At 40.0% G+C, this 26,572-nt stretch overlaps 1 protein-coding gene across 18 annotated transcripts in view; it reads left to right on the top strand.

Moving 5' to 3' along the window:
* The window catches only part of FHIT (fragile histidine triad diadenosine triphosphatase), a 1,451,419-nt gene that overhangs the window by 35,447 nt on the left and 1,389,400 nt on the right, over positions 1 to 26,572 (top strand). For all 18 annotated transcript variants that reach the window (XM_073811313.1, XM_073811318.1, XM_073811317.1 and 15 more), the window contains exon 2: positions 1,608 to 1,656. The gene's annotated coding sequence lies outside the window, so the exon portion shown is untranslated. The remainder of the gene's footprint in view (positions 1 to 1,607; positions 1,657 to 26,572) is intronic.

Genomic DNA, 26,572 nt, shown 5'->3' with positions numbered 1-26,572 from the left:
AGCATGGCTATAGAATTTTCCTTGAATTTTTTTCACTTGGAACTTAGGACATGTCATTCCACTGCTGTCTTGATTTTATTTTTGCTTATGACAAGTTGTTTTGCAAGGAGTCTATTTTTTCTCTCTGGTTGGATTTAAGGCTTTCTTTCTATCTCTGGTGTTCTGCGGTTTCCTTCTGTTGTATCTACCTGTAGATTTGCTTTTATTTACCTTGTTGAGGTCTTGGTATTCTTTTTCAAGAGGATTCATGTCTTTCATTCTAGAAAATTTGCATTCATTATTTTTTCATATTGGTCCCCTCCCTTTCTTTTGAGCTATATTTTGTTTAGCATTTCTTTGTGTTTGAGATAGAAACGGATACAGCTCAATCTCTTTGTTGTCAGACCATAAATCTCTCAGACTTTATAAAATGTAGTATTATACTATTTTATCTAGTCTTCCCCAAATTATGTTTCCCCCAACTCTATTGCAATCCACATAACACAGGGGGAAGGAGAAATTTTGATGGTGTCCCATGGAGGGGCCTTATCTCCTGCATTAATATTCCAAGATTTACATCATAGCCCACAAGTCTGGCCTTGTTCTTTGGTGGTCATGCATCAGCGGTAATGGGTGCTATAGTGGTAGGAGGATGTGAAGGGAAATAGCCCAGTAGGGGCGAAAGCAGTTACTTAGGACATTAAAGGGGAAAAAAAAAAAAAAGAAACATGGGAAAACCATGAAGTAGTTGACCATTCCCAACTACTATACCTTAAGAGATGTTAGGACCTAGCCATGTATGAAAGAAATAGGCATATTCCATTTATTTTTGACCATGGAGTCAACATATGAGTAATGTTGGACTACTATAGAATCAGCCCCTTGAAACCTTAAGTTATTGCTGTTGCTTGGCAACTATAGTTTACCACATCTCCTGTCATATTGACTTGTGTGTGGTCAGCACATTGTACGTTTTGGTTGCAGGGAGCTTAACATGCCTAGATTTGATTTGAAATGCCAAGTTTGGCTTCCTCTGTTTTATGAGTTTCTCACTACCGAGAGAAGGCTACACTCTACCTAGAGGAAGGAGGATTGTATGTGTAAGCTTGCACACATTTACTCATAGGGGCAAGTGGTGAGGTCTGGATTGGGAGGGCCCTGCACGCCATATAAATGGAATAGGCTCCCCCAAGTAAAACTCCCAGGGAAATGGAAATCGAGTGTGCAAGAAAGATGGCGCTAAAAGATGTAAGAAAATAAAATGCTCGGTCAGATCTAGTGTGCTGCATAATGTTTAATTTGATTTTCATCTCTGCATGTTATAAGCTGTTTCATCTCTGCACTCCTCCATTCTGTTGAGGAGTTCACACCCCAAAAGATTTGACTATAGATCTGGCCAGGTTTGTGTGAGTCAATTCTGGGTAGATGTGTGTGCCGTTTTCAGTTTATGACTTTGTCTTTCATTGACCTCTTGTACGGGAGGTATGAGGCATAAAGTTTTATCAGTGGTTTATTTGGCTAGCATCACATACCATGGCATATGGAAATTCTACTTAGAGACGTGGAGAGAAAACGTTTGCTGTTTTGCTCGCAGATAACTCAGTACTTTCGTTTTTATCTCTTTGTAGCTTTGAAGCACAGCAAAGAAGGGAAATCCATTGAGAACAGTCTGTAAAGGTAAGTGTATTTATTACATGGCCTTGACAAACATTGCCTTTACAACATTGATTTTTCTTTTATTCAGAGATTTAAACACTCGGATTAAAGATATAGCTGACAGGACAACTTCCTTAACCACCTACTTGTCCTCCCTCATAGGCAAAAGTGCTGAGCAATAGTTAGCAGAGAGCAGGAGGAAATAAAATGATGTGCTGAGGGTAGCCAAATGCAGTTGTATGCTTGCTGACTTTTGCTTTCTTCTCAGCAGTTAAGACATTCCAATGGAGCTAAATTTACTAAGATTAATGCTAGATGGAAAAAGAATGCACTCGTACCACTTCTGGTCAATAGTTAAATAAAACCAGCTGGCCAAATAAAGCATTTAAGATAAAATTCAAAGTGGCATTTCAATTGCGTTGGATGAAATTTATCATTAAAGTCAGTTGTGCCATTGTGTGGAAGAGCTAGTTTTGTAGAAAGGAGAAAGTTAATCAGTTTGGTGTAGCTAATTGCATTCCACCCAGTCGATTTGGACGCTAAGTGAGTTAAGGAAATGAACTTCCAAGTTTGAAGCAATGGGGAAAGTACCTACTCAGCCTCCTGTGAAACATTACAATCGAGCTGCTTTTTACATGGAAAAATGTAATTGTTTCCTCTTTCCTAGGTATATTTATAAGCATACGTCTGTACAGCATTGTTCTTTGAGCCATTGTTTAATTTCTGTTCTGCATGAAGTATCTTAATTTAAAGATTTCATTCTGGGGAATTATAGGGCTGCAGTTTCATCAAAAGTCTTTGGTGGCCAGGGTGAAATATACCATAATTTTACATTTCTTTTCATCATCAATTATGTTTTTGACAATTTTAGGGGTTTTTTTTCTGTCATTTTTATTCCAGGAATCATGACCGTGACCACTTTAGTTAAAGTTGGAAGAGCCATTTTGATTTACTTTATATTTTAAGTTATTCCTAACTTTATGACAAATCTACTTCTGGAGCTGAATTTTTAATGTTTATTTTGAGGGTGAAAAGGAATTTTACAGGGAAATTGGAGAAAGCCCCTTTTGAATAATCAGAACATGAGCTATAAAAATATTGTTTTGAGGATTTGCTTTGGGATGATTAAACTCTGGTGCATGAAAGCTGGTTGGCTTGGAATTTTTCTGTAATGGGCACTAGTGACGAAAAAAATATCTTAAGAAGTAGATAATTCTTATATTCAGCCATATAACTTACACATCTCTGGACCATTGAGCCACATCTTGGAATAAAGCAGTACTTGATAGCTTTTAGAAATAAATTCTCATAAACTGTTGGAGTTAGTGATGATGTAGCAGTCTTCAGAACCTTGAGATCTTTAGGTATAGTTATGGTGCTCTCATTCTTCTTGGAAAGTATTTTCACACTGGTACCGTCTATTTCCTCTACTCTCAATGAAAACCCTTTGTTATTCTGGTAATCTGGAGTCAGACATGGATTTAGTTGTGGTTTGACTTTTATGAGCTATTGGACCATGGACAAGTTATTCACCCCCTCTGTATTTCAGTTTCCTACTTTGTGAAATGGAAATAAAACTGTTTTGCTCCTAAGGTTGTGGAGCTTAAATGAATTATTATGTGTTGAGGGCTTAGAACAGGTCCTGGTCCATGATAACTACTCAGTAGATATTAGCTGTTGCTGCTCTTGTTAATATTACTGTCATCATTATCAGCATCAGCGTTAGCATTCTTATGGATTTATTCATTAGATATTTTGAGGAGTCTGTTCTTTTTGGAAGTGTAGGGATAATGTTTCAAAAATGAGCATATGTTACTAAAGAAGGGCAAATTCTGCTTTGGCTTTTAAGAATCAAATGAAAAGATAACTTTCAGATAGTATGAGAAGTGAGGCCTCTGTAAGTAAAAAGTTGTCAGGTTGAAGTTTTGTTGTTGTCAGGTTGAAGTTTTGTTGGTGTCAGGGTAAACACTATCTTTGGCTGTGTGTGGGCAACTACTAATTAATATAGTCTTAGGAAGTGAGTGATCTATTGCTACTAGTTAGGTTGAGGAATTTTTGAAGAAAACCTTATTAAGTTTAGAGGAACTTCTTCCCCCTCCCCTTTTTTCCTGTCATGTATGTTTTCCCTTTTTAACTGCACTTTATTTTTTTTTGAAGTAATTACAGTAGTGGAACTGTACCCAGGGACCCTGCTCAGGGCCCTACAGTCAGCATAAGGATAGGTGCATGACCACAAGCTTGGTTAACGGGTGCTTCTTGTTTGGAATTTGAATCTTGAGCTAAAGGATTCTCCTTTCTCCCAGTCAGCATTCTGCCCTGACAGTACCTGCCATGAGACCACTGTAGCAGTTCCCATTTCCCAGCTTCCACATCTGTCTTGGTCACTGATGGTGTTCAACGCTTATTTTCCAGTCTTCCATGGATTTGCTGAGCCTCCAATTTCCTTCCCATAATCCTTCTTAAATTAGTCAGTTGGTTTCTGTTGCTTGCAATCACAGAACCCTAACAGAGTAGTTTACATGTTAGGGAGCTAAATTTGGAATAAGTGGGGTGTGTTTGGAGGTTTACAGTAAAAATACCATTCACTACTTTCTTCCATCATATATAAGTAGCTGAGTGTTTTGCAGCAGATTACATAAGGCGAAGAGTTCTCAATTATTATTTCAAAAGTGGGCTATTTTGTTGGACTCTCCACTACTCTTGTGTTTGGTAAAAAGAAGTCACTTTTGGCTGCTTCTCGAAGCTCTCAAAGGATATGTGTATATGTGGGGGTAGAGTTGGAATTAAGAAGAGAAGCAGAGGTCATCCTTCCAATTTCTGGAGCCCTGGTCTCTTTGTGGCATGGGTATTGTGAAGGGACTGTGATTTCCTTCTACTTATCCCAGCATCCCAAAACAAAACTATTTAAATATTTGTATACTTTTGCCTGAATTTTTATTGCTCTTTTGAACACTTTTCTTGCCCTACTGAACACATTCTTTTCAATGGTGTGTAAAATGTGATTGAAAACTCAGTTACTTAGGTCTGTGGCACTGCTTGTGGTTTCCCGAGAATGGAATGGGCAAATTTGCCCTATTTCCCCTTGTGTCTTGTTTGTTGACTGCTTCTCTGTTTTGTGCAGTGCCTAGAACAAAGCTGGTTAATGATTTTTTCACAGGGACATCAATTTTTCACTCCTACTGTGAATAAATAGCACGACAGCATTGTATGGTTGAAAGAACCTTAGCTGAAGCATTAGGAAACATACCTTCTAGTTTGTGCTCTGATGCTTGCTAGCTTTATGACTCTGGGCAAGAAACCCAACTTTTCTTAAGGTCTCAGTTTTCCTCACCTGTAAAATAGGATAACCCTTGCCCTATCTACTGCGTAGGGCTGTTCTGAGGATGACGTAAAGATAATGTATGTGGAAGTGCTTAGGAGATTAAAGTGCTGTGTAATATCAATGTATTGTTATTATTGTTAATATCATGCTATTTATATTTATTAAACAGATTGAAAAATCGAAGGCTTATTTTATGAGGCTGAATAGGAAAGGGAGGTAAATAAAAAAACAAAAATAGAAACAAAACTCTGCATAGTACTTGTGCTGGAATTCTCTGTTTGTGCCTCCAGCTCTCATTCCTCTGAAATGCTGTGTGTCCCAGGAGGCTGACTTATTGTCAGCATACCCTGGGCTCCCTTGCTCTCTGGCCTTCCACTGGAGTAGCCAAAGGAAGGCATTGGGCGAAAATCGGAGAATGCAAGGTTGGAATATTATCCCCTACCTTCCTTGCAGCACTGTGGGTTGACAGTGGCTGTATTCCTCTAAGGAAGGCCACCAGGGTTCTTGTTGGGGGCCTATCTTCTGCAGCTGCAGCTTTTTTCTACTATTTGGTAACTGCTCCTTCCTTTTGCCCCTTTAAATTAGCAGTTTATTTCTGCTAACTCCAGGATACTGTTGTCTCTTCTTGGTTTCCCTTAACCTTGCCCACACCCTTCATAAAATTCCCCTCAATTACCCCCAGTGATGGTGCTGTCTTTTTTAATGCAAATTTTTAAAAAACATCTTTATTGGAGTATAATTGCTTTACAATGGTGTGTTAGTTGCTGCTCTATAACAAACTGAATCAGCTATACATATAGATATATCCCTATATCTCCTCCCTCTTGGCATCTCCCTCCCACCCTCCCTATCCCATCCCTCTAGGTGGTCACAGAGCACTGAGCTGATCTCCATGTGCTGTGTGGCTGCTTCCCACTAGCTATCTATTTTATATTTGGTAGTGTATATATGTCCATGCCACTCTCTCACTTCGTCCCAGCTTACCCTTCCCCTCTGCGTGTCCTCAAGTCCATTCTGTACGTCTGTGTCTTTATTCCTGTCCTGCCCCTAGGTTCCTCAGAACCTTTTTGTTTTTTTTTTCAGATTCCATATATATGTGTTAGCATACAGTATTTGTTTTTCTCTTTCTGACTTAACTTCACTCTGTATGACAGACTCTAGGTCCATCCACCTCACTACAAATAACTCAATTTCATTTCCTTTTATGGCTGAGTAATATTCCATTGTATATATGTGTCACATCTTCTTTATGCATTCATCTATCAGTGGACCCTTAGGTTGCTTCCATGTCCTGGCTATTGTGAGTAGTGCTGCAGTGAACATTGTGGTACATGACTCTTTTTGAATTATGGTTTTCTCAGGGTATGTGCCCAGTAGTGGGATTGCTGGGTCGTATGATAGTTCTATTTTTAGTTTTTTAAGGAACCTCCATACTGTTCTCAATAGTGGCTGTATCAATTTACATTCCTACCAACAGTGCAAGAGGGTTCCCTTTTCTCCACACCCTCTCTAGCATTTATTATTTGTAGATATTTTGATGATGGCCATTCTGACTGGTGTGAGGTAATACCTCATTGTAGTTTTGATTTGCATTTCTCTAATGATTAGTGATGTTGAGTCACCTTTCATGTGTTTGTTGGCAATCTGTATGTCTTCTTTGGAGAAATGTCTATTTAGATCTTCTAAATAGAAGAAGAATCTGCCCATTTTTGGATTGGGTTGTTTGTTTTTTTGATATTGAGCTGCATGAGCTGCTTGTATATTTTGGAGATTAATCATTTGTCAGTTGCTTCGTTTGCAAATATTTTCTCCCATTCTGAGGGTTGTCTTTTCTTCTTTTTTATGTTTTCCTTTGCTGTGCAAAAGCTTTTAAGTTTCATTAGGTCCCATTTGTTTATTTTTGTTTTTATTTCCATTTCTCTAGCAGATGAGTCAAAAAGGATCTTGCTGTGATTTATGTCATAGAATGTTCTGCCTATGTTTCCTCTAAGAGATTGATAGTGTCTGATCTTGCATTTAGGTCTTTAATCCATTTTGAGTTTATTTTTGTGTATGGTGTTAGGGAGTGTTCTAATTTCATTCTTTTACATGTAGCTGTCCAGTTTTCTCAGCACCACTTATTGAAGAGGCTGTCTTTTCTCCACTGTATATTCTTGCCTCCTTTATCAAAGATAAGGTGACCATAAGTATGTGGTTTTATCTCTGGGCTTTCTATCCTGTTCCATTGATCTATATTTCTGTTTTTGTGCCATACTGTCTGGATTACTGTAGCTTTGTAGTATAGTCTGAAGTCCAGGAGCCTGATTCCTCCAGCTCCGTTTTTCTTTCTCAATATTGCTTTGGCTATTCGGGGTCGTTTGTGTTTCCATACAAATAATGAAATTTTTTGTTCTAGTTCTGTGAAAAATGCCATTGGTAGTTTGGTAGAGATTGCATAGAATCTGTAGATTGCTTTGGATACTATAGTCATTTTCACTATGTTGATTTTTCAATCCAAGAGCATGGTATATCTCTCCATCTGTTTGTATCATCTTTAATTTCTTTCGTCAGTGTCATAGTTTTCTGTATACAGGGCTTTTGTCTCCTTAGGTAGGTTTATTCCTAGGTATTTTATTCTTTTTGTTGCAGTGGTGAATGGGAGTGTTTCCTTAATTTCTCTTTCAGATTTTTCATCATTAGTGTATAGGAATGCAAGAGATTTCTGTGCATTGATTTTGTATCCTGCTACTCTATCAAATTCATTGATTAGCTCTAGTAGTTTTCTGGTAGCATCTTTAGGATCCTCTGTGTTTACTATCATGTCATCTGCAAACAGTGACAGCTTTACTTCTTCTTTTCTGATTTGGATTCCTTTTATTTCTTTTTTTTTCTCTGATTGCCATGGTTAAAACTTCTAAAACTATGTTGAATAATAGTGGTGAAAGTGGATAACCTTGTCTTGTTCCTGATCTTAGTGGAAATGCTTTCAGTTTTTCACCATTGAGAACGAAGTTGACTGTGGGTTTGTCATATATGGCCTTTATTATGTTGAGGTAAGTTCTCTCTATACCTACTTTCTGTAGGGTTTTTGTCGTAAATTGGTGTTGAATTTTGTCAAAAGCCCTTTCTGCACCTATTGAGGTGATCATATGGTTTTTATCCTTCAACTTGTTAATATGGTGTATCACATTGATTGATTTGCGTATTTTGAAGAATCCTTGCATTCCTGGGATAAACCCCACTTGATCATGGTGAATGATCCTTTTAATGTGCTGTTGGATTCTGTTTGCTAGTATTTTGTTGAGGATTTTTGCATCTATGTTCATCCGTGATATTGGTCTATAGTGTTCTTTTTTTGTCACTTCTTTGGTTTTGGTATCAGGGTGATTGTGGCTTGTAGAAGGAGTTTGGGAGTGTTCCTCCCTCTGCTATATTTTGGAAGAGTCTGAGAAGGATAGGTGTTAGCTCTTCTCTAAATGTTTGATAGAATTTGCCTGTGAAGCCATCTGGTCCTGGGCTTTTGTTTGTTGGAAGATTTTTAATCACAGTTTCAATTTCAGTGCTTGTGATGGGTCTGTTCATATTTTCTGTTTCTTGCTCGTTCAGTCTCTGAAGGTTGTGCATTTCTAAGAATTTGTCCATTTCTTCCAGGTTGTCTATTTTATTGCCCTGTAGTCGCTTGTAGTAATCTCTCATGATTTTTTGTATTTCTGCAGTGTCGGTTGTTACTTCCCCTTTTTCATTTCTAATTCTATTGATTTGAGTCTTCTCCCTTTTTTTCTTGATGAGTTTAGCTAATGGTTTATCAATTTTGTTTATCTTCTCAAAGAACCAGCTTTTAGTTTTATTGATCTTTGTTATCATATCCTTCATTTCTTTTTCATTTATTTCTCATCTGATCTTTATGATTTCTTTCCTTCTGCTAACTTTGGGTTTTTTTTGTTCTTCTCTCTCCAGTTGCTTTAGGTGTAAGGTTAGGTTGTTTATTTGAGGTGTTTCTTGTTTCTTAAGGTAGGATTGTGTTGCTATAAACTTCCCTCTTAGAACTGGTTTTGCTGCATCCCATAGGTTTTGGGTCATCATGTTTTCATTGTCATTTGTTTCTAGGTATTTTTTGATTTCCTCTTTGATTTCTTCAGTGATCTCTTGGTTATTAAGTAGTGTATTGTTTAGCCTCCATGTGTTTGTATTTTTTACAGATTTTTTCCTGTAATTGATATCTAGTCTCATAGCATGTTGTCAGAAAAGATACTTGGTATGATTTCAGTTTTCTTAAATTTACCAAGGCTTGTTTTGTGACCCAAGATATGATCTATCCTGGAGAATTTTCCATGTGCACTTGAGAAGAATGTGTATTCTGTTGTTTTTGGATGGAATGTCCTATAAATATCATTTAAGTCCATCTTGTTCAATGTATCATTTAAAGCTTGTGTTTCCTTATTTATTTTCATTTTGGATGATCTGTTCTTTGGTGAAAGTGGGGTGTTAAAGCCCCCTACTATGATTGTGTTACTATCGATTTCCACTTTTATGGCTGTTAGTATTTGCCTTATGTATTGAGGTGCTCCTATGTTGGGTGCATAAATATTTACCATTATTATATCTTCTTCTTGGACTGATCCCTTGATCATTATATAGTGTCATTCTTTGTCTCTTGTAATACTTTGTTTTAAAGTCTATTTTGCCTGATATGAGAATTGCTATTCTAGCTTTCTTTTGATTTCCATTTGCATGGAATATCTTTTTCCATCCCCTCACTTTCAGTCTGTTTGTGTCCCTAGGTCTGAAGTGGGTCTCTTGTAGATAGCATATATATGGGTCTTGTTGTTATATCCATTCAGCCAGTCTATGTCTTTTGGTTGGAGCATTTAATCCATTTACATTTAAGGTAATTATCGAGTTGTATGTTCGTATTCCCAATTTCTTAATTGTTTTGGGTTTGTTATTGTACGTCTTTTCCTTCTCTTGTGTTTCCTGCCTAGAGAAATTTCTTTAGCATTTGTTGTAAAGCTGGTTTGGTGGTGCTGAATTCTCTTAGCTTTTGCCTGTTTGTAAAGGTTTTAATTTCTCTGTCAAATCTGAATGAGATCCTTGCTGGATAGAGTAATCTTTGTTGTAGGTTTTTTCCTTTCATCACTTTAAATATGTCCTGCCACTCCCTTCTGGCTTGCAGAGTTTCTGCTGAATGATCAGCTGTTAACTTTATGGGGATTCCCTTGTATGTTATTTGTTGTTTTTCCCTTGCTGCTTTTAATATTTTTTCTTTATATTTAAATTTTGATAGTTTGATTAATATGTGTCTTGGCATGTTTCTCCTTGGATTTATCCAGTATGGGGCTCTCTGTGCTTCCTGGACTTGACTGACTATTTCCTTTCCCATATTAGGGAAGTTTTCAACTATAATCTCTTCAAATATTTTCTCAGTCCCCTTCTTTTTCTCTTTTTCTTCTGGGACCCCTGTAATTCGAATGTTGGTGCGTTTAATGTTTTCCCAGATGTCGCTGAGACTGTCCTCAATTCTTTTAATTCTATTTTCTTTATTCTGCTCTGTGGTAGTTATTTCCATTATTTTATCTTCCAGGTCACTTATCCATTCTTCTGCCTCAGTTATTCTGCTCTTGATCCCTTCTAGAGAATTTTTAATTTCATTTATTGTGGTGTTCATCATTTTTTTTTTGCTCTTTAGTTCTTCTGGGTCCTTGTTAACTGTGTATTGTATTTTATCTATTCTATTTCCAAGATTTTGGATCATGTTTACTAACATTACTCTGAATTGTTTTTCAGATAGACTGCCTGTTTCCTCTTTGTTTGTTTGGTCTGGTGTGTTTTTACCTTACTTCTTCATCTGCTGTATGTTTCTCTGTCTTCTCATTTTGCTTAACTTACTGTGTTTGGGGTCTCCTTTTCACAGGCTGTAGGTTTGTATTTCCCGTTGTTTTTTCTGTCTGCCCCCAGTGGATAAGGTTGGTTCAGTGGGTTGTGTAGGCTCCCTGGTAGAGGGGACTGGTGCCTGTGTTCTGGTGGATAAGGCTGGATCTTGTGTTTCTGGTGGGCAGGACCATGTCTGGTGGTGTGTTTTGGGGTGTCTGTGAACTTATTATGATTTTAGGCAGCCTTTCTGCTAATGGGTGGGGTTGTGTTCCTGTCTTGCTTGTTGTTTGGCATAGGTTGTCCAGCACTGTAGCTTTCTGGTTATTGAGTGGAGCTGGGTCTTAGCGTGAGATGGAGATCTCTGGGAGAGCTTTTGTCGTTTGTTATTACGTGGAGCTGGGAGGTCTCTGGTGGACCAATGTCCTGAACTTGACTGTGTCACCTCAGAGGCACAGACATAACACCTGGCCAGAGCATCATGACCCTGTTAGCCACATGGCTCATAAGAAAAGGGAGGAAAAAAAGAAGAAAAGAAAGAAAAAATAAATAAATAAAATAAAGTTATTGAAATAAAAAATACAAGAAAATCATTAAAAATAAAAAAAATTAAAACATTATAAGAAAAGAAAAAGAAAGAAAGAAGAGAGTAATGAAACCAAGAAACAAATACACCAATGATGGGAAGCTCTAAAAAGTATACTAAAAAAAACCTTGACTGACAGAACCGTAGGAGAAATGGTAAAAGCAAAGCTATACAGACAAAATCATACAAAGAAGCATACACATACACACTCACAATAAGTGATAAAGGCAAAAAATATATATATATCTTATGGGAAGTCTGAGCTCTTCTGCCAGTGTTGCAGTAGGTGTTTTGTAGGAGTTGTTCCACATGTAGATATATTTCTGATGTATTTGTGGGGAGGAAGGTAATCTCCACATCTTACTCCTCTGCCATCTTGCAGGTCCCCACCTTTTTTTTCTCTTTTCCTTTGTGCTTCGTCTAGTTTCACTTGTTCTTAGGGTGCCAAGTGCTGAGGCCTTGCACCTGGCACTTCAGACCAGAGTTCCAGTGCGAAGTGGATGCACAGGACCCTTCAGTTCCAAGGGGCCATGTTCTCAACTCTGCGGACACACTGTGCTTCAGCTTCTATCTTTATATTTCTGCCGTTCTCAATTCAATTCAACAAATGTCTTTCTAGGACTTAACAGTGTGTCAGGGGCATAGTAAGTGTTTATTTACTATGAACTGGACATTTTGGTGATACAGTTGGGGGGAGTATATCAATCAGTTTTTTTTTTTTTTTTTTTTTTTTGCTGTACTGGCACGGGCCCAGCCGCTCCGCGGCATGTGGGATCTTCCCAGACCGGGGCACGAACCCGTGTCCCCTGCACTGGCAGGCGGACTGTCAACCACTGCGCCACCAGGGAAGCCCTCAATCAGTTTTTAAAACAAGTTTTGGTAAACTGAAAAACTTTATGTTAATTCTCGTTCATAAAGACCTCTAATGTTTATGCTTATGCACACTATGAATTATCTTTTGAAGTTCATTTTTATTTTCATCAAATCAAGATACCTACTTGTTTATTGTTTGAATAAAACAGGACTAAAAAGCAAATACTGAAAAACTGCACACCAACCCCTTCTCGACCTTTCTCTCTTCTGACCCCCTCCCCCAAATTGCAACTTTTAACTCTGATAGTTCTGGTGTTTATCTCTCTGTTTATAAGTAACATACTTATACTTTTTTTCCAGGTACATCAAGTTTAGCAGTAGCTCTTTGACACTCCCACTCCTACCACTTTTGGTCCCCACAGGCTACTAAAATAATTATATTACAATTTTTTGTTTAAATCAATATATAATATTTACATTATTATGTTATTACGGTTGGTAATATTTTCTTTAACATATAACCTTCTGTCTTCCTTGGAATTAACGTATGCTTTAAAAAAATTGCTTAGGCTCTACTTTATGAGGTAGATAGTAATAGAATTTCCATTTTATAGATGTCGAAATTGAGGCTTAAGTCTAAGGATTTTGCCTAGAGTCACACAGCTAATAAGTGTTAGGTTTGGAATTAGACTTCAGCTAGTCTGCCTACAAAGCCTGCATTCCTGATCATGAGATTATTTACAAGCACTGTCACTTCAGTTGTTTTCCTAAAGGCTACATTAAAAAAACAAAACATGGGTTTCCCTGGTGGCACAGTGGTTGAGAGCCCGCCTGCCGATGCAGGGGACACGGGTTCATGCCCCGGTCCGGGAAGATCCCACATGCTGCGGAGCAGCTGGGCCCGTGAGCCATGGCCACTGAGCCTGCGTGTCCGGAGCCTGTGCTCCGCAACGGGAGAGGCCACAACAGTGAGAGGCCCGCGTACCGCAAAAAAAAACAAAAAGAAAAACAAAAATCAGTAAAAACCAAACTTGAGTTCTTTCTTCAGAGATTCAGAATAAGTAGTTCTGGGGAGGGGACCAAAAATCTGTATTTTTAGAAGCTCCATAAGTGATTCCATTGGTCAGTAGGTTTTGAGAACTTCAATCACCATCATCACCATCATGATCATCTACATCATCACATCCACCATCATCACCACCACCACTTCCATCAGCAGCAAGAAATGACAGTCTTGTACAGTGCTCTCAGTAGCTGAGCAGAAATTGTGGTATCCATTAAGCCAGTTGCTTTTTGACCTCTTAGGTGAGCTCGCACTGGTGGGTGATTCAGGTAATGATTTATCCAGTCATTTTTAAGTTTGGCAAGTGCTTTGGGAGGAATTGTGCCCCACAGAAGTGGACAAGGTAATTTTTTTCAGCTCAGCTGGTTGTTACTTTATCTGGTATAAAGGCAATGAGAAGATTGTCCCTGTACTTAACCCTGACCTTAAAGGGACTCACTTTTTTTCTGAGAATTCCCAAAAGTGACATCTAGCGGAAATACAGAGCTCACGTAAAGGAGAAATTTTGATGTCTTTGTTCTGTTTGATTTCCATCCTCCCCCTTCCCCCACTGCTTGTGGCATTTCTTGTTTATCAGGCAGGAGAGAAGCAGTAAAATTTGGCCTGGGGTTTTCTCATCCCTAGGTGTGAAATTATTTCAGAACTAAAATAATAATACTTTGCATTTCTATAGGACTTTTATTTGAAGATCTAAAAGTGTTAATAGAGCTTGCCAGCACCCTCTGAAGTAGATAAGTATTATTAGAGAAGATTTCCTCCAAGAACATTTTCACTTCATATCCCATGTGTGACTTGAAAATGCTTTTGTATTATTTGGGAATCTCAACTTTATAAAGTGCCTTGTGTATTGGGCACTTCTTTTCTTTATATTCAATTTTCATTAATTCCCAGCACATTGAGGGAAATATAGTCATGTTTCATGAATGGGTGTGGTGTTATTTAGAGAAAAAATAAAGGCATTCTGTTATTGCCTTTTTTTTTTGAGTGTTTTGAAAATGTTCAGTAGTATTCACCAGCTATGGAACTGTCTATCTTATAGTTAATTTTCCTTTTTTAAGGTAGCAGGACTTGTAATATATTGAATAACTAGTGGGAACTTGGACTGATAGTGTGGTGTCCTTTGGGAGCTCATGACATGTCAAGCCAATTAAAAATACAAACCTAGTTTGCATTCTGAATTAAAGGTTTAATTTTGAAAAATTGTTTTGAATGTTGCATGCATGAATTTTAATCACACATGCATGCATACTTGGTTACATTTTTTTTACCTCTAAATTTTGGAAGTGCTATTTCAGTGATGTTTAGGGTTTCTGCTCACTTAGTGTCATTGATGCAGAAGTGTTGCAGGTCTTGCCTAGCACAGAACATTCAGGAAAAGGCCTTCTGATTCTTAGTACACGCTGGTCACCCTGGAAAGCTCCTTGTCCATGCAGTATTAGGTGACCCTGCTGTGTCTGTGCAAAGGACATAGACACAAGATCTTTTACTGTGGCTTCAGGGCCCAAATATTTATTTTCCCAGCATCCTCTCACAATTCCCATCAGAAGTCCTATCACTTCCCTAGAGTTTCTGTTAGGGAACAGGCTGCCCACCTCCACTACTTTAAGGAACTGGAAAACCTCTAGCCTCTCCCCAATAGTGGGAAAGCACAATTTTAGGTAAACAAGATCAAAGGAAACAGAACAGTTTAAATGGAACAGAACAATCGAAATTTGTCTGTATCCCTGTCCAGAAATGCTGGTGTCTAGCACCATGAGTTTAGACTTTTGAAAGAAAAATCTTTAGTGGGGGTTGGATTTTGAGGGTTAGAGATTACTTCTAGTGCTTTCTGCTTTTGGACATGCCCCTAAGATAAAGGGAATGTTGACGTTCTTGAGATAAGAAAGGGAAAAACATACACAGGAGGAATAACAAAACATACCAATTGATATCTTTAAATTATGCTGCCCCAAATTCGCTGGTGAGACAAGGAGACGCATCAGAATTTGTGAGGTGCTTTATGACTCTCATGATGGAGAGAGTGTGTCAGATGATCACATGGTCAGTACTTTTCCTGGCATCTCAGTTGTCTTCCTTTTTGGGAAAAATTCACTTAAGACCCATCATCTGACGGTTTGGAGGAATATGGGCAGAATTATGAATCTCTATACCATTTTTTCCTGAGTCTTTTGCTCAAAGGAGGTCACATTAATTTGCTGCTAATTATGTGAAGATAGATTTATCAGTGAAGATAGTTTTTGCTGCCAGTAATCAAAAATCTACTCAAAATGGGAATAGATGATAAGGGAATTTAAAAAAGAAGCTTCCTACCCTCTCCATGTCTACCTGCTGAGCCCCATGGATGTCATCATCGATGGAAAGACATTACGGAACCCTGGCTCTGAATGTCTGGAATCCAACCTTAATCCACTTTTTCCTGGTGCCAAGCAACTGGGGACCCACCAGGGTGCCTTTGATGGTTGTCACTGTGCAGCAGGGAGATGATTTTGAGCACTAGGCTGTTGACAGGTTGCTGAGCATTGGCAATTACTTTGTGAATTTCTCTACTAACTTACATTTGAACACAAAATAAAACCCATCAGAATAAAGAAAATGAGCTATCTCAAGGAACTAAACATCCTGAGGGAGGTAGTTCCAGGTTTTGTTAATTCAGTGACTCAGCAATGTCATTAGAGTCTTCATTTCTTGCTCTTTTTTCTCTGCCACCCTCAGTGTGCTGACTTGGTCCTCCGACTGGCTGCTCTCTTGGTCCTAAGATGCCTGCTTCATTTGGGGGGTCACCTGCACATAAGTAGCATCCATTGGTATAAGAGACTGTCTATTCTTGTGTGTCCCTTTTTAAATGCAAGGGGCCTTTCCTATAACCTCTCCAGCAGGCTTCTCCTTGGGTTGCATTTGGCTGATTGTAGCTACATATTCCTTCCTAAGTCAGACAGTGGCACACGGGATGGGATTACCTTGATTGGCTTAAATTGGTGCTTTCCAATTTAAGTTTGTTCTTGTCATGGTACACATAGAAAATGATAACATCTGGTTAGAACATTAAGTAAACAGAAGAGGTTGCTCACAGCTGGAGGTGGTTGGTGTGTGTGTGTGTGTGTTTTGAGGGTGTGGGTGGGGGATCTGGCTGCCCTGGCTGCCCTAGGGGATAAAGGGGTGGATATCTGAGCAAGTATAACCCATTCTCTGGTTTAAACTAATCAGGATTTACCCCTGAGCTGGGATAATCTCACCTTCCCTAGGATCTTGGGTTTGTGGAGGTAAGATACTCCAATAAAATTGGGGTTTTACTTGTAAGGCAGCAGAGGGGATGGCTGTTCGAAAGGCCCTCAGCTGTGTCTTTGCAGGTATACCTAATGTCCTTCTTTAGTGCCTTGTTGAGAAAGGAACAAGTTTTGCAAATTTTAAGCCTTGGTGCAAATGAATGAATATGTACTCATATACGAGACTAACCTGTGTATTCAATGCCACTGACTTCCTGTGGTGTGCCAGGAACGTGCTGTATGAGGTGCAAGAAACATGAGCCCTGCTGATGATTTTACAGTCTAGGGAGGGAGACAGAGCATAACTATTAAACAATGCATGCATTATTAAAAGTTACATTAAGTCCTATGCAGGAAACAACAGGAGGCAAAGCAGAGCAAACCTCCTCCTGTGGAGTGGTCTGGGAGGGCTTCTTTGAGTTAATGACATTTTAGCTGAGATCTGAAGGAATTACAAGGGGGAGGGGGACAATCAGCCATACAGAGTGGGGAAAGAGGGATTATAGTTTTGATCCTTGTAACTGTGTCTTGGGATTCATTTGTTTTCAAGAAGCAAAACAAACAGCAACAAAAACAACAAAAGATGTGACACTTCCTATAAGACCACAGGACAGCTTACTAGTTTGAGGGCGGGCAGGACCGAGAGCTTCCTGAGGCACTGGACCAGGAAATGGTTGACCCTCAAGAGCTAACAGGAGCAGGACAGGTAAATGGATAAACGTGTCTGCTCCACACTGTCTCTCAGTGTGTCTATCCTTTTTTTTTTTTTTTAATTGTGGTACGCAGGCCTCTCACTGTTGTGGCCTCTCCCATTGCGGAGCACAGGCTCCGGACGCGCAGGCTCAGCGGCCATGACTCACGGGCCCAGCCGCTCCGTGGCATGTGGGATCTTCCCAGACCGGGGCACGAGCCCGTGTCCCCTGCATCGGCAGGTGGACGCTCAACCACTGCGCCACCAGGGAAGCCCAGTGTGTCTATCCTAAAGCACAGTGCCTGTCTTGGGAGCTGCATAGCCTCTCCTCTGCTTCCCCGGCATACTGGCTGCTCTGGTCTGCATTGCCCCATCCACCCTGACTGCCTCTGCAGCTCTCTCTGCCCCATTCAGGAGGTTGATAGAGACTAACAGGAATTACTACATTCCAATCCCTCTTTCCTGGGAGAAAATATCTAAGTGGCTTGCTGTAGGTCAGGTGCCCACCTTTGTTGGAGTCCTCTGTGTCCCAGGCACAAGGTCCACTTGGCTGGCTGCCTACTTAATTCTACTTAATTCTATTCAGCAGGATTGGGAGAGATCTTCTGAGAAGGTGGAATATAGAGCAGGCGAATGGATTAACACCCCTGTTAAATGCTGCTTTTTATTTATTTTTATTATTATTATTTTAAAAGATTTATTTATTTATTTGGCTGCACCAGTTCTTAGTTGTGGTATGTAGGTTCAGTTGCGGCATGGGAGATCTTCAGTTGCAGCATGAGGGATCTTTTAGTTGCAGCATGAGGGATCTTTTTAGTCACAGCATGTGGGATCTTTATTGAAGCATGTGAACTCTTAGTTGTGGCATGTGGGATCTAGTTTCCTGACCAGGGATCGAACCCAGGCCCCCTGCATTGGGAGCGTAGAGCTTTAGCCACTGGACCAGCAGGGAAGTCCCCGAAATGCTGGTCTTTAGATTCTCCAACATTAGTAACACTGGTAGAGTCCCAGTGATGTAAATAACTTAGTTACTACCTGAGTTATTTAGTTGACTACTGATGCCTACTGCAGGGTACTGCATACAGCACATACTTAAGAAGAAGTAATTAGCAGTGGTGATAATAACAAAGTTGACCCTGAGGTATATGGTAGTTCTTTCTCAATGGCGCAGGTCATTTATATTGGGAATGCTTTAATGGGAATGCTTCTTTGTTTTGAGGATGAAAAACACTTTTTAAAATGCCAGTCTGTATCTTTTTTTCCTCCAGTTTTATTGAGAAATAATTGACATCACTGATAACTTTAAAGTGTACAGCATGATGGTTTGATTTACATATACTTTGAAATGATTACCACAATAGGTTCAGCTAACCCTCATCTTCTCATATAGACACAATAAAAAGAAAAAAAAGGAAAAAAGGAAAAAAAATCTCCTTGTGATGAGAACTTTTAAGGTTTACTCTCTTAATTTTACTATATATCATGCAGCAGTGTTAGCTGTAGTTATGTTGTACGTTTCATCTCTAGTACTAATTTATAACTGGAAGTTTGTACCTTTTGACTGCCTTCCTCCAACTCCTCCCCCCCACCCTCCATCTCCGATAATGAGAAGTCTGATCTCTTTTTCTATGAGTATTATTTTATTTTGTAAGATTCCACATATAAGTGAAATCATAGAACATTTGTCTTTCTCTCTCTGACTTATTTCATTAGCATAATGTCTTCAAGGTCCATCCATGGTGCCACAAATGGTAGGATTTCTTCTTTTTTGTGGTTGAATAATATTTCATTGTATATATATATATACCATATATACATGGATGGACGCTTAGGTTATTACCATTTCTTGGGTATTGTAAATAATGCTGCTGTGAAAATGGGGGTGCAGATAGCTTTTCAAGTTAGTGTTTTTGTTTCCTTTGGATGTATTCCCAGAAGTGGAATTACTGCATCATATGGTAGCTCATTATTTTATTTATTTTTTTTTGAGGCTCTTCCATACTGTTTTCTATAATGGCTATACCAATTTATAATCCTACCAATAGTACAGAAGGGTACCCTTTTTTCCTAATCCATGTCAGGATTTGTTGTCACTCATCTCTTCGGTAATGGCCAGTCTAACAGGCATGAGGTGATGTCTCATGGTTTTAATTTGCATTTCCCTAATGATAGTAATGTTGAGCATCTTTTCATGTACCTGTTGACCTTTTGTATATCTTCTTTGGAGAAATGTCTGTTCAGGTCCTTTGCCCATTTTTTAATTGGGTTATTTGATTTTTTGCTATTGAATTATATGAGTTCTTTACATATTTTGGATATTAAACCTTATCAGATACATGGTTTGCAAATATTTTTCCCATTCGATAGGTTTATCTTTTCACTTTATTGATGGTTTCTTTTGCTGTGCAGAAAGTTTTTTGTTTGATATATTCCCACTTGTTTATTTTTGATTTTGTTGCTTATGCTTTAGGTTTCATATCTAAAAAAATCATGAATACAACTCGTGTTAAGGAGCTTTGTTCGTGTGTTTTCTTCTAGCAGTTTCATGGTTTCAGGTTTTACATTTAAGTCTTTAATCCATTTTGAGTTAATTTTTGTGGATGGTGTGAGATACGGGTCCAGTTTCATTCTTTTACATGTGAATATCCAATTGTCCTGGCACCATTTATTGAAGAGACTGTCTTTTCTCCATTGAGTATCTTTGGCTCCCTTGTCAAATATTAGTTTTCCATATATGCTTGAGTTTGGGCTCTCAATTCTGCTCCATTGGTCTATTTGTCTGTGTTTTTTTTTTTTTGCGGTACGTGGGCCTCTCACTGCTGTGGCCTCTCCCGTTGCGGAGCACAGGCTCCGGATGCGCAGGCTCAGCGGCCAAGGCCCACGGGCCCAGCCGCTCCACAGCATGTGGAATCCTCCCGGACCGGGGCACGAACCCGTGTCCCCTGCCTCAGCAGGCGGACTCTCAACCACTGCACCACCAGGGAAGCCCTATTTGTCTGTTTTTATGCCAATATCAAACTGTTTTGATGACTATAGCTGTATAATATAGCTTGAAATCAGGAAGAAATTTACTGTGTGGCAGCAACCGCTTATGTAATTGTGTTTACAACTATTTAACATAGCATTTACATTGTATTAGGTGTTTTAAGTACTCTAGAGATGAGTTAAAGTATATACGAGGATGTGTGTAGTAATATGCAAATACTGTGCCATTTTATATAAGGGACTTGAGTGTCCATGGATTTTGGTATCCTTGGGGGGTTCCTGGGACCAATTCCCTGTGTATACTGAGGGACAGCCGTATAACTATCTCTGCTTTTTTTAGGGTTACCATTTGCTTGAAATGTTTTTTCACCCTTAGTCTATGTATGTTGTTAAGGCTGAAGTGAATCTTTGGAAGGCAGTATATTGTTAGATCTTGTTTTTTACCCATTCAGCCATTCTGTGTCTTTTAATTGGAGAATATAATTTATTTATGTTTAAAGTTACTATTGATAGGTAAGGACTTACTATTGCCATTTTGTTCATTGTTTTCCGGTTGTTTCTTATCCTGATGCCTTTTTATCATTTGATGTCTTTTGGTATCAGTATGCTTTAACTTCTTTATTGTGTTCCTTTGTGTAATTACTACGGGATTTTCCCTTGTGGCTACCATGAGGCTTATGTAAAATATCTTAAACTTATAACACCCTATTTTAAACATATAACAACTTAATTTCAGTAGAATTCATAAACTTTACACTTTTACTTTTCTTCCTGTCCACATTTTATATATTGTATAACTAATAACAGATTATTGTGCTTGTGGTTATTTTTACTGCTTAAAAAAAACACAGAACTTTAGGGAGTTTCCTGGTGGGGCAGTGGTTAAGAATCCGCCTGCCAATTCAGGGGGCCTGGGTTCAATCCCTGGTCCAGGAAGATCCCACATGCTGCGTAGCAGGTAAGCCCGTGCACCACAACTACTGAGCCTGCGCTCTAGAGCCCACGAGCCACAACTGTTGAGCCTGCATGCCACAACTGCTGAAGAGCACGTGCCTAGAGCTTGTGCTCCGCAACAAGAGAAGCCACCGCAGTGAGAAGCCTGCACACTGCAATGAAGAGTAGCCCCTGCTCGCCACAACTAGAGGAAGCCCACGTGCAGCAACAAAGACACAACACAGCCAAAAATAAACAAATAATTAAGTAAATTTATTAAAAAAAATTTTTTAAATTAGAGTTTTAAGTGAGTGATGCACCACTATTACCATATTGCAGAATCTAACTGTGACTGTGTATTTATCATTACCAGTGAGATTTGTACTACCTTTTTTGTTTTTATGATGTTAATTAGCATTCTTTTACTTCCACTCAAAGACCTCCCTTTAGCATTTCTTGTAAGGCAGGCCTGGTGGTAATGAATTCCCTTAGCTTTTGTTTGTTAGGAAATGTCTTTATCTCTCCCTTGTTTCTGAAGGACAGCATCACTGGGTATAGAATTCTTGGTTGACAGTTATTTTCTTTCAGTATTTTGATTTTGTGATCCCATTTTTTCCTGGCCTAAAAATTTCTGTTGATAAATCTGCCTGTAGTCTTTTGGGAATTCCTTCGTATGTAACTTCTCTCTTTTCTCTTGCTGTTCTTAAATTGTTTTCGTTGTCTTTGACTTTTGATAATTTAATTGTAATGTGTCTTAGTATAGCCCTATTTGGGTTCAACTTTTTTGGAATCCTTTGGGCCTCTGGATCTGGATATCTATTTCTCTCCTCAGGTTCCAGAAGTTTTCAGCCATTATTGCTTTAAATATACTTTGTGTCCCTTTCTCTTTCTCTTCTCTTTCTGGAATACTGTGAATATTATTTCTTTTCATTCTGTCCCGTAATTCCAGTAGGCTTCCTTTACTGTTTTTTATTCTTTTTACTTTTTGCTCCTCTGAATGGGTAATTTCCAGTGTCCTATCTTCCAGGTCACTGATTCTTTCTTCTGCATGGTTGAGTCTACTTTTGAAACTCTATTGATTTCTTTGGTTCAGTGTTTGTATTTTCCAACTTTAGGATTTCTGGTTGATGTTGTTGTTTTTTTAATAGTTAAATAGTTTTGTTCATGCATTGCTTGTGTAATTTCATTTAGTTGTCTGTGTTTTCTTGTAGTTCACTAAATATCCTTAAGAGGATTATTCTGAATTCTTTGACAGTTTATACATCTCCATTTCTCTAGGATCAGTTATTGGAGCTTTATTAGTTTCCTTTGGTGGTGTCATATTTACTTGCTTTTTCATGATCCTTAATTCATTACATTGGTGTCTGCTCATTTGAGTAATAGGGCTCCTCTTCTGGACTTTACAGGCTTGCTTTGGTACAGACAGTTTTTCACCAGTCAGCTCAGTTTGGGTTTCTGAGTGTGTCTGTTAGTGATGTCCTTGGGCAGGTGGGACCTGCTGTTATGGTCTGTTTTTGGACAATGCAACTGTTTGAGCTCTGAGGATGGGGATGGGCTGAGAATAACTGGCTGAGAACAGCTGGATAGGACTGCTGGCTTGGTTCCTTACCCAAGTGAGGCTATCGGATTGTCTCCATTGTTGGCTGGATTCACTGGTCAGGCTTACTACATGGTTGGGACTGATATTTAGTAGTAGATGGGGCTACGAATTAGCTTCCTTGCCTTGGCAGGGTAGCAGGACACAGGGCCTGTACAGCTCATTGTTTGGGGACCTGAATCAGTCCAGAGTGTGAAATGTATCCCTGGTCAGGTGAAGCCACAGATTTTGCTCTGCAGATGGGGAGTGCCACAGGCTGTGCTCTCTGTGTAAGCACCAGTATGCATAGGACTACTGAATGGGCTATGCATCTTCCCATGTGTTCTGGGTATATTACCTGGATGAACAGGCTGATGGTTATATTCAGCAATGAGCGGGGCTATGAATTAGATTTCCTGCCTGGGTGCAGTGGGAGAAGCAGCTCTAAAGCTGCTAGAGATCTTTGTTATCTTAACTCAAGCCAACCTGCACCCCAAGTTCCCTGACTGAACAGGGTCACTGGCTTTGCTTTGCAAACTATTTGCTTTACCTACCTCTTGGCTCAAGTGCTGCTGGGCCACATAGCTTCCAAGAGTTATCTCCAACCCTTCTGGTCAGATGTAGCAGAATAACATGCTCCAGAATGGGCAAGATCCCTTGCCTGGTTTGGAGGGGGAGGGGGTCACTTCAGGCTCCTCTCAGTTTCCCAAACCAGCTCATTGGTGTGTGTGGGGGGGCAGTGAGCTACCCTCAGCCTTGGCTGTGAGTTGTTCCTCCTGCTTGTGCATAGCATGGTGGTGCTCCATACCTGGTAGTAGCTTTGCTCTGGGGGCAATCAGCTCTCCTTGCCTGCCTCTTGGCTTGAGCACAGCTGGGCTGCTCAGCTTCCAGGAGTTTTCTCTAGTGCTTCTGGTCAAATGGGACCATAAGATGCTCTCCACAGTGGGTGGGGCTGTGATTCAGCTCCTTGCCTGGGTGTGGGCAAACTGGGCTTTAGGGCTGGCATAATTCCTCCTTTGAGAATCAGGCAGATCTGTACTCTGTTGGGTTCCCTGGTCAGAGTGTGCCCTCTGCTTGGTTCTGCACATGGGCAGAGCCTCTGGGATTACTACTTGGGCACTGCAGGTATGAACTTAGTCTGCAAAGATCCCTGTGCTGGTTGTTAGAAGCTCCTCCCTCATCTCCATCACAGTCAGGTTCCCAGTGGTTGAGCCCCGAAGATTCCCCTGCAGTCTCTGTGGTGTGAGATTAGAGTAGGGGCTCCTGTAAAGTGACCCACAATACTAGGGGTGCTGGTTTTATCCACTGTGTTCTCCTTCCCACTGGAGGAACTAGAGACTCAGGGGAGACCTCTCCACGTGGTGCTATGCTAGCCTGGGGAGGGGCAATGTGGTCAATGTGCAGCCACTTCCCTTACCTTCCAATGTGGTCTTTGTTGGTCTCTGTAGTACACAGGGGTGCTTTAGCCTCACCCCCATGTTCTAGGATTCTCTCAATGGTGTCTTGTTGTCTTCTTGAATAGTTGTTAGTTCTTCTTGTAAAGGGGAGCAAAGTCAGGAACAACCTATGTTGCCATCTTGGTGATGTCACTCTCACCAATCTATCAATATATCTTTAAATCACTTTATAATTACTTTATTTGTATTACAAAGGTAATACATTTACATTTTAGAATATTTGGGGGGACTTCCCTGCTGGCGCAGTGGTTAAGAATCTGCCTGCCAGTGCAGGGGACATGGGTTCGAGCCCTGGTCCGGGAAGATCCCACATGCCTCAGAGCAACTAAGCCCGTGTGCCACAACTACTGAGCCTGTGCTCTAGAGCCCGTGAGCCACAACTACTGAGCCCGCATGCCACAACTACTGAAGCCCATGTGCCTAGAGCCCCTGCTCCACAACAAGAGAAGCCAGTACAATGAGAAGCCCGCACACCGCAATGAAGAGTAGCCCCTGCTTGCCACAACTAGAGAAAGCCCATGCGCAGCAATGAAGACCCAACACAGCCAAAAATACAATATAAATAAATAAATAAATTTATTAAAAAGAAAAAAAGAATATTTGGGAAACAGATCAGCAAAAGAGAAGAAAATAGAAATTACTCATAACCCTTCTACCTGGAAATGACCACCTATGGCATTTGTGGGTATTTCTTTCCCACAAATGTATGTAGATATGTCTTTAGAAAATTGTACATACTGCTTTTTTCACTTAATGTTGCATTGTGAACATTAAAAATTCTTCTACTACATCATCATTAAGGACTGTATTCCCTCATGTGGATATAGCATATAAAAGTGGATGTACAAATTTGGAAAACACATCTGCTGCTGAATGTGGTCTTTAGGCTGGGATGGATTGGAATGCTGACCCTGAGGTTGTGTAGCAGGGCAGATACTGCAGGGTGATTGTTGAAGTTGGTCAGAAATTAAGTTTGTGTAATAATGATCACTGCTGTCCCCTGAGCCACCACTTTCCTGAGGATAATTTGCATGAAGCTCATTTACTATTTTGCAAGGAAGATGGCTCAGCTTGAGCATCCCTGTGAGGAAAATAATCAGCATCTCCCTCAGGGTTCCAGGAAGCTTCTTTGCCACTCAGGTCAGGGTGGCCCCTGCAGACTGAACTTGCTTCTCCTGATAAAGGAAATGCAAGCATGCCAAATTATTTTGCTCCGGCTTAACCCTACTCCAGAATGCATCCATAAATGCTACAAAAGGATAGCTTATGAACATATGCTACACAGAACTCAGAAAGCATCCTGCCTACTTAATCCTTTTCTTACTTCAGGGAAAAAAAAGTCTGTTTATACTTGAACTGAGAATTGAGAGATCACAAAAATGAAGATTGGATGCCATTCTAGAAATCACCTGTTGTGTTTTCTCATTTCCCTTAGAGCCATAGATTGATTTTTCAGTACAGCTGTGTCAGTGGGGAAATATGCTGCTCTTTCTAGGGTTCTTAGATTCACTCCCAGTTATGTGACTGTGTCTAAATGCCTTTTGAGGAAATGCAGGATCCCCTTGTTTAAACACAGAGTGTTCATTATAGTGGATTCTGAGGACTGCAGGTCATCTCTTCAGGTCATTATTTGCCACCCCCCTCCCAATACATCCCCCACCCATGATTCTAGATTCAGATGATCGCAGGTGGTGAAGGGCACTTTCCTCCTTTGTGTTCTTGGAGAGATTCTTGCACAGAGAGGTGCATGGAGTCACTATAGGTGTGCATGAGCTCAGAGGTTCAGGAATGTGCCCTGGCACTTAGAAGGCATACTGCTCCTTCTGGTTCAAGATAATTGCCCTGCAAAACAGTTCATGTTTTTCTTTCTGGCATACTTGCTTGCAGACACCCACAGAAGCTGAGCTGGCAAGCTTTCTGAACCCCAAGCACCTCAGATTTTTGATCCCACTCTGCTAGCTGTGGGCCTCCCCACCCTGGAGGTCTGGAGGGCTCTAGCAGGCCGGCTTTAGTCTCGCTCCATCTCCAGGAAGTGGATATGATTTTCCTGCCTGTGTCTTATTTAATGTGTGTCTGTATCTTCCAGCTGTCTTGGACCAGGGGTCTACGGGGCCATTCGGTTTGACACCAAAGGCACTATTTGTGTAGCCAGTCATAATGAATAACTGTAAACATGATTAGATGCCTACCTAATGGGGGTGTTAGCCAAGAGGTGTGTGAATCTGCTTGGAGGGGCAACAGCTGAGATGTCAGAGTAGTTTAGCATCTCCTGGGTAGAGGCATTGGGAGAGTGTTTTCTGTCTGAAAAATACTACAGGCGTTAGATCCTAAACTCCCCCTCCTGTGGCTGTAGGTGCTCATGCCTCTGATTTGAAATGAGGGAAACTCTATGGGTATTAGA

The sequence above is a fragment of the Tursiops truncatus genome, chromosome 10 (assembly GCF_011762595.2).
Source record: "Tursiops truncatus isolate mTurTru1 chromosome 10, mTurTru1.mat.Y, whole genome shotgun sequence".
NCBI classification, from domain to species: Eukaryota; Metazoa; Chordata; class Mammalia; order Artiodactyla; family Delphinidae; genus Tursiops; species Tursiops truncatus.
This window is presented reverse-complemented; position numbering and strand designations above follow the sequence as displayed.